Source organism: Elephas maximus, chromosome 2 (genome assembly GCF_024166365.1).
Source record: "Elephas maximus indicus isolate mEleMax1 chromosome 2, mEleMax1 primary haplotype, whole genome shotgun sequence".
Taxonomy (NCBI): Eukaryota; Metazoa; Chordata; class Mammalia; order Proboscidea; family Elephantidae; genus Elephas; species Elephas maximus.
The window spans coordinates 49359530-49368544 of NC_064820.1; the positions used below are offsets into that span (position 1 = coordinate 49359530).

General features: G+C 41.5%; 1 pseudogene; it reads left to right on the forward strand.

The window, feature by feature from the left end:
* The first annotated feature begins 3165 nt into the window (after positions 1-3165).
* Positions 3166-4060, forward strand: LOC126062197 (heterogeneous nuclear ribonucleoprotein A1-like; annotated as a pseudogene).
* Positions 4061-9015: the final 4955 nt, after the last annotated feature.

Below are 9015 nucleotides of genomic sequence, written 5' to 3' on the forward strand. Positions count from 1 at the left end.
GTGCAAAGAATTGTGTCTTTAGCTGGAGCAGGGACTTTCCAATTTGTCTTCCCCTTATTCCCCTTATTGGCTCTGGGGCCAAATATCAGTTGTTTTTCAGCATCGCTCTTATGCAGTTTTTTAGGGGGTGTGAGGGAACAAATATTGCTCTGGATTTATGTCCCCCAAAAAGTGGTGAAAAATGACAGAGAGGGCAGTGTGTGTTGAACACAAATGGGAGATAGCCTACACCTTCATACAGATGAGGGTCGCTGGCTGGCGCAAGTGGTTTGCACTGGACTACTAACCTAAATGTTGGTGGTTCAAATCCGCCCAGCGGTCCCTTGGAAGAAAGGCTTGGTGATCTTCTTCCATAAAGATTGTTGCTGTTAGGTGCCATCAAGTCAGTTCCAACTCATATCGACACTAGGTACAGCAGAACAAAACACTGCCCAGTCCTGCATCATCCTCACAATTGTTGTTATGCTTGAGCCCATTGTTGCAGCCACTGTGTCAGTCCATCTTGTTGAGGGTCTTCCTCTTTTTCACCGACCCTCTACTTTACCAAGCATGATGTCCTTCTCCAGGGACTGATCCCTGCTGATAGCATGTCCAAAGTATGTGAGACAAAGTCTCACCATCCTCACTTCTGAGGAGCATTCTGGCTGTACTTCTCCAAGCAGGCTTCTTTGTTCTTCTGGCAGCCCGTGGTATATTCGATATTCTTCACCAACACCATAACTCAAAGGCGTCAATTCTTCTTTAGCCTTTCTTATTCATTGCCCAGCTTTCTCATGCCTATGAGGCTATTGAAAACACCGCAGCTTGGGTCAGGCACACCTTAGTCCTTAAAGTGACATCTTTGCTTTTTAATACTTTAAAGAGGTCTTTTGCGGCACATTTGTCCATAAAGATTAAAAAGAGAAAAGATTAGAGCCAAGAAAACACTATGGAGCCATTCTGCTTGGAATCCACTCCATAGCATAGGGTTTGGTTTTGATTTTCATACAAAGATCACTCTTCCAAGTACAATGTGTTTTCCCCGTTGTAAACATTGTCTTCCTGCCCTTGTAGGCATGGTTCCTTAATATGGTACACAAGGCCCTTAATGATTGCTTATTGCCTTAATCACCATCTTCATCAACCACCATTCTTGGCATAAGTTCTTCTGCTCCCTAACAGTGCCAAACTTTTCGTAAGTGGTCACCTGTCCATTCTATGGCACATTCTGTTACTTCACACCTTTGCCTAAACTGTTCTCTTTACCTAAACCCTAATCATTTCAGTGGGGCCCTAGTGGTACAGTGGTTAAGAGGTACGGCTGCTAACAAAAACGTTGGCAGTTCAAATCTACCAGCCGCTCTTTGGAAACCCTATGGGGCAGTTCTACTCTGCCCTATAGAGTCGCTATGAGTTGGAATTGACTCAGTGGCAACGAGTTTGGTGTGGGGTTTAATCACTTCAGGTATCACCAGCTCTGGGAGTCTTTCTTGAGTGTTTTCTCTGAAGCCGGGTTTTCCTTGTCCATCTTCCCAGGACATCTACTAAAAATCCTTGTCTTTACACTTAACACACTATATTGTAATTGCATTTTTATGTGTTCTATGTCATTCATTATTGGCCTATGAGCTCCTAGATACCTTCCTTGTCTTTGTAGCTCCAACCAGCAAATGCCACATGATAAGCTTCCAATACTCAAAAAAAAAAAAAAAAAAAAAACCCACTGCAGTGGAATCAATTCCAATTCATAGCTTCCAGTAAGTGCTGTTTAAATGACATGAAATGAAATACTTTGTACTCAGTAAAATATATGTTGTTCCTGTCTCTCTCACCCTACCTCAAAACCTAAAGATTTTGAAAGTTAATAACACTTTATTACAACACATAATTGGAAACCCTGGTGGCCTGTAGTGGTTAAGAGCTATGGCTGCTAACCGAAGAGGTCAGCAGTTCAAATCCATGAGGTGCTCTTTGGAAAACCCTGTGGAGCAGCTCTACTCTGTCCTATGGGGTTGCTATGAGTTGGAATCAACTCGAGGGCAATGGGTTTGGGTTTTTTTTTTTTATATATACATAACGCTTAACAACACTTCACTAGTTAGTACAGTTTTAAGCACCTTGGAAATATTTCCTGAGGCTTTTGAATACAAATTATCTCAGAATTTAACACCTACCTTCCTCTTGGCAACCCTGGTGGTGTAGTGGTTAAGTGCTACGGCTGCTAACCAAAGGGTCAGCAGTTCGAATCCGCCAGGCGCTCCTTGAAAACTATGGGGCAGTTCTACTCTGTCTTATAGGGTTGCTATGACTTGGAATCAACTGGACGGCACTAGGTTTGGTTTTTTGGGTTCCTGGTGGTGTAGTGGTTAAGTGCTAATCTGCCAGGCGCCCCTTGGAAACTCTATGGGGCAGTTCTACTCTGTCCTATAGGGTCGCTATGAGTCGGAATGGACTCGACGGCAGGGGGCGGGAGTGGGACCTTCCTCTTGCTATGAGGATGCCAACCTGGTCCGATGGCTCCACCTGGTGGCGACATCAAGTAGCTGCTTGGCGCCCTTGAGACCAGCCACAGCAGTAGGGGATATTGCCTACTTCCCTATCTCTCTCTTTAGTTTTCTAGGGGATCACGATTAGCCATCTTGAAGAAGAATCCGTGACTGGTTGGACCTGAACCTCTCCTCACAGGCAAAGAGTGAGGACATTTACTCTCTCAAGGAAGAAAAGGGAGGCCCCTCATTTGTGGTTTGGGAGCTGGACATATTAGTAGGGTACAAGTGAACATAAGAAGGAAAAAGCAAACTGTCATGAGACACAGACTTATGCATATTGTGCCGGAAAAGCAGGATAAGCATTTAATTATATTCTTTAAATTACCAGTTTCCTAATAAGTAATTACTTGGTGTGCTAAAAAACTTCCAGTTGTGTGTAATAAGTTCTTTTGTAGTATCATTATGAATTTTCACTTATTTGATCTTTCAGTCCACAGTCATCGTTATTTTTTTGTTACACAAATTGCCCCATCTTTGACCACTAAAAGCTTCTTCAGGTTGGCTCCAGTGCCCTTTTAACACAATCCCATTAACCTTTGATAGTTGTCTTGCTTTCTAGTATGATATTACAGGTTTGCTTTCTGCCTGTGGATACCACCAAGGAAATATCATTAAAGTCTTCCTTCCCGCGGCAGTTATGTCTAAGTCAGAGTCTAGTAAAGAGCTTGAAAAGCTGCAGAAGCTCTTTGTCAGAGGGTTGAGCTTTGAAAAAACTGTTGAGAGGCTGAAGCGCCATTTTGAATAATGAAGAATGCCCATGATTGCGATAGAGACCCAAACACCAAGGGTTTTGTGTTTGTCACTATGCTACTGTGGAGGATGCTGCCAAGAATGCAAAGCCACACAAGGTTGATGGAAGAGTTGTGGAAACAAACAAGGCTGTCTCAAGAAAAGACCCTCAAAGGCCAGATGACCACTTAACTGTGAAAAAAATCTTTGTTGGAGGTATTAAAGGCACTGAAGAGCATCATGTAAGAGATTATTTTGATCAGCATGGGAAAATTGAAGTGATTGAAGTCATGGCTGACCAAGGCAGTAGCAAGAAAAGAGGCTTTACTTTTAGAAACTTTGGTGACCATGACTCCATGGATAAGATTTTCATTCAAAAATATCATACTGTGTATGGCTACAACTGTGAAGTAAGGAAAGCCCTTACTTCTACGTAAGAGATGGTCAGTGCCTCATCCAGCCAAAGAAGTCAATGTGGTTGTAGACACACTTAACACACTATACTGTAATTGCATTTTTATGTGTTCTATGTCATTCGTTATTGACCTATGAGCTTCTTGATGCCTCCAATGCCTACCACAGGGAATGCTTTGGAGGTGGTTTAGGTGGGAATGACAACTTTAGTTGTGAAGAAAACTTCAGTGGTTGTGGTGGCTTTGGTGGTAACTGTGGTGATGGTGGGTATATGTGGCAGTGAGGATGGCTAAAATGGATTTGGTAATGATGGAAGCAATTTTGGAGGTGGCAGAAAATCTCACTCTTTCCTTTTAGCTCCTCCATCTCTCTCCATATTGTTTGGTTAAGTGGTTTGTAGTTTTAGGTGTGTATGGCTTGTCTGCTGCCTATACTAAGAAAGTGTAGGGGAGATACAAAACCCCTTGCTGACTGGACCAAAGAATTAATGCAACCTCACCTGGGGTCACAGAGTCTTCTCTCCAAAGCAGTGGAGCCTAATCTTATGCTGTTCACTGAGAGTCATCATTCTATATAAGCAATGAGTTTAAATACTTAATATTATAAGATCACAAGAAATGTGATAATGTAACCCAAAAGACATGGAATAACTTGTTTTCACAAAATACACTTTTATTGTAGTCATGGAAAGAACCCTGGCTTATCCTGTTGTTCAGTCCCAATGCTGTTTATCAAAAACAGGATACAAGAGAGGCATTAAGCTAATTTTTCACACAAGAGTTGAATCTGGAGTAAAGCTAAAGTCAAGACCTCGGAATTGCCAAATTATGCTTGGCTATGATTTTTATAGGCTTAATGCTGAGTCAGGAAAGATAGGGGAGTCATCCCAGTTCAGACTTAAAACTCCCAAAAAGGCAGGGACCTTAACTGACCCGCTCTACCATGTGGCCACACAAAGGCATTCTACTGTGCGGATCATAACAAATTATGGATAACATTCCGAAGAATGGGAATTCCAGAATACTTACTTGTGCTCTTGTGGAACTTGTACATAGGCAGTCTTTCAAACAGAGCAAGGTGATACTGCATGGTTTAAAATCAAGAACAGTGTAAGTCAAGGTTGCATCCTTTCGCTGTACTTATTCAATCCAAATAATCCAAAAAGCTGGACTATATGAAGAAGAATGTGGCATCAGGATTGGTGGAAGAGTCACTAACAACCTGCAATATGCAAATGACACAACCTTGCTTGCTGAAAGAGGACTTGAAGCATTTACTAATAAAGATCAAAGTATACAGCCTTCAGTATGGTTACAACTCAAAATAAAGAAAACAAAAATCCTCACAACAGGACCGATAAACAACATCATGATAAATGGAGAAAAGACTGAAGTTGTCAAGATTTCATTTTACTTGGATCCACAATCAACGCCCATGGAAGCAGCAATCAGGAAATAAAATTATGTATTGCATTGGGCAAGTTTGCTGCAAAAGATCTCTCCAAAATATTAGAAAGCAAAGATGTCACCTTGAAGACTAAGGTGTGCCTGACTCAAGCCATGGTGTTTTCAATCGCATCATATGCATGTGAAAGCTGGATAATGAATAAAGAAGACCAAAGAAGAATTGACACCTTTTAATTATGGCGTTGGCTGCCGGGGGCCAGCCTCAGCAAAGAACAGGGTCACCAGAGGAGGGGTAGAGTTTGGCGAAAAAGAATGAGACGTAGTGTGTCTTATATTTTCATTCTGCAGAAAAAGAAAGCCTCCTCTTTATTTTTTACATGGTCTTTTATATCATAAGCTTACATAAGCATAACATCGCATGATCAACAAAGGGGCAGTACAAGATATAATCATCATAGATAACATCATTTTCCAGAGACATAATTTTCCAAGTGACACATAGTACAGTTCCGCATACGCACACAAGTACAATGAGTTTTTGTTTAATTGAAGAGAACATTTTGTTGATTTATTTTTACACAAAGTAACAATTGACTTCATACTGCTTTACACTTATGCTTAATCTTGCAATACCTTCCACAGTGTTTATAACAATTAATCTTTTTGCAAAACCATTGCCACATAGGCTTTGTCTATCTTGTCCAGGGTGGCCAAGTTCTTGAAGTCCAGCCACTTTGGGTTACATCATATTGTCCACGATTATGCCAAGGACAATTAGCCCAATCTCTATACCCAAAGACCAGTCAAGCGCAGCAGTGAGCGGGGTAGACGAGAAGGTCGACCTGTAATTGGCTGAGAAATCGGCTGAGAGAACTCACTGCCTTTTGTTTTTTCACTTTTATGGGATCATGTGTGGGTGGTGGTTTAATCACAAAAGGGCCTCGGTAAATACCAGGATTCCACCATCCTGTTTTTGTTTTCCATAGTCGAGCTATTCGTTTTCCCCCTAAGACAACTTCATGTTGATCCCCAAGTAATACACGGGCTGTCCCTACCCGGGATTTCACCAGGGGATTATGAGTAGGACGCCCCCCTCCAAAGGTCCCTAAATCTATAATGGAATTTTATGCTTATACATTCTGCTATACACAGGCTGAAAATGAAACAGAAACATAACACAGATGACAGAGATATTCCTGACTTTTCAGGAATTCTTCGATGTTTATGCTGGGGGCAGTGGGTGCAGAGGGGCCGCCCTTGCAGCCTGGCTCCCAGCAGTTGGCAAAGAATATTGAATGTGCCATGGACTACCAGAAGAATGTCATTATAATACTTTGTCTTCTCCAGAAGCCCTTTGAAATCTTCTGTTCAGTTATTTTACTTAATCAATTCTTTCTTTTGCTTTAGCTGCTCGACGTTCAAGAGCAAGTTTCAGAGTCTCCTCTGACATCCATCTTGGTCTTTTCTTTCTTTCCTGTCTTTTCAGTGACCTCTTGCTTTCTTCCTGTATGATGTCCTTTATGTCATTCCACAACTCGTCTGGTCTTTGGTCACTAGTGTTCAATGCATCAAATCTATTCTTCAGATGGTCTCTAAATTCAGGTGGGATATACTCAAGGTCATATTTTGGCTCTCGTGGACTTGCTCTGATCTTCTTCAGTTTCGGCTCGAACTTGCATTTGAGCAACTGATGGTCTGTTCCACAGTTGGCCCTGGGCCTTGTTCTGACTGATGATATCAAGCTTTTCCATTGTCTCTTTCCACAGATATAGTCAATTTGATTTCTGTGTGTTCCATCTGGCAAGGTCCATGTGTATAGTCACCGTTCATGTTGGTGAAGAAGGTATTTGCAATGAAGAAGTTGTTGGTCTTGCAAAATTCTATCATTCGATCTCTGGCATTGTTTCTATCACCAAGGTCATATTTTCCAACTACTGACCCTTCTTCTTTGTTTCCAACTTTTGCATTCCAATCACCAGTAATTATCAATGCATCTTGATTGCATGTTCCATCAATTTCAGACTGAAGCAGCTGATAAAAATCTTCTATTTCTTCATCTTTGGCCCTAGTGGTTGGTGTGTAAATTTGAATAATAGTCATATTAACTGGTCTTCCTTGTAGGCATATGGATATTATCCTATCACTGACAGCGTTGTACTTCAGGATAGATCTTGAAACGTTTCATTTTACTTAGATCCACAATCAACAGCCATGGAAGCAGCAGTCAAGAAATCAAAAGACTCATTGCATTGGGTAAATCTGCTGCAAAGGACCTCTTTAAAGTGTGGAAGAGCAAAGATGTCACCTTGAAGACTAAGGTGTGCCTGACCCAAGCCATGGTATTTTCAATCGCATCATGTGCATGTGAAAGCTGGACAACAAATAAGGAAAACCAAAGAAGAATTGACGCCTTTGAATTGTGGTGTTGGCAAAGAACATTGAATATACCATGGACTGCCAAAAGAATGAACAAATCTGTCTTAGAAGAAGTACAACCAGAACGCTCCTTAGAAGCAAGGATGGCGAGACTGCGTCTTACATACTTTGGACCTGTCATCAGGAGGAATCAGTCCCTGGAGAAGGACATCATGCTTGGAAGAGTACAGGGTCAATGGAAAAGAGGAAGACCATCAACGAGGTGGATTAAAACAGTGACAGCAACAATGAGCTCAAGCATAACAACGATTGTAAGGATGGCTCAGGACCAGGCAGTGTTTCCTTCTGCCGTGCACAGGGTCGCTATGAGTCAGAACTGACTGGACGGCACCTAACAACAACAACAACAACCAGAAGAATGAAAAAGTCTGTCTTGGAAGAAATACAATCAGAGTGCTCCTTGGAAGCTAGGATGGTGAGACTTCATCTCCTGTACTTTGAACATGTTATCAGAAGGGACCAGTCCCTGGAGAAGGATATCATGCTTGGTAAAATAGAAAGGAGAGGGTCAGGGGAAAAGAGGAAGATCCTCAACGAGATGGACTGACACACTGGCTGCAACAATCGGCTCAAATGTAACAAAGATTGTGAGGATGGAGCAGGACCAGACAGTGTTTCATTCTGTTGTACATGGGGTTGCTAAGAGTCAGGACTGACTCCAGGACACCTAACAACAACAAGAACACGTGATCAGGAGACAACAGCATAAGAGTTAATTCCCTTGTCTTCATGTCACTGCTCTGTTCTTCAGGAAACACTATACAATGTTGAAGTGCCAGGCATTTTCCTATATATTGGTGATGCGAAGATGGAGAAATAGTCACTGCCCTTTTGTTGCTCACCTTCTGGTCAGGGAAGCAGATGTGTAGACAATGATTACATCTTAACATGACATCTGCAATGCTAAATGTGACCACTGGTAGACAACGAGTAGTGAATTCTGCCACCTAGTATCCATTCTTCCTTTTCCTCAGGATTCCAACTCCTATTGGAGAGTTACCACTCTATTCTGTAACTAAGGAACTATATAAATTCCAGCGCCAGACCTCTTACTGAAGACCCTGGAGACATTCAGTCCTGTAAGGCACACTATTTATGGCTAAATCTGTTGGGAATCCTCTAGCCCAAATCTATAGTGAAATTATCAAGCAATGGTTAAAGAAGTTTGCTAACAATACTAAATTGGGGGGGTGGGGGCAAGAGCTAAATTGAGTACACTATAGAGCTTCATTACAGACCAGTTTATATAGAAGCCAACCCTGACACTGACTCTTCAAGTAAGGTTACAAGATTTACCAAATAAAAACACAGGACACCCAGTTAAATTTGAATTCTAGATTTAAACAAATGTTATACTATAAATATGACCCATGCAAGGTTTGTAAAAAAATTTTTTTATTGTGTTTTGAGTGAAAGTTTACAATTCAGGTCAGTCTCTCATACAAAAACTTATACACACACATTGTTTTATATATGACCCTAGTTGCTCTCCTTACAATGTG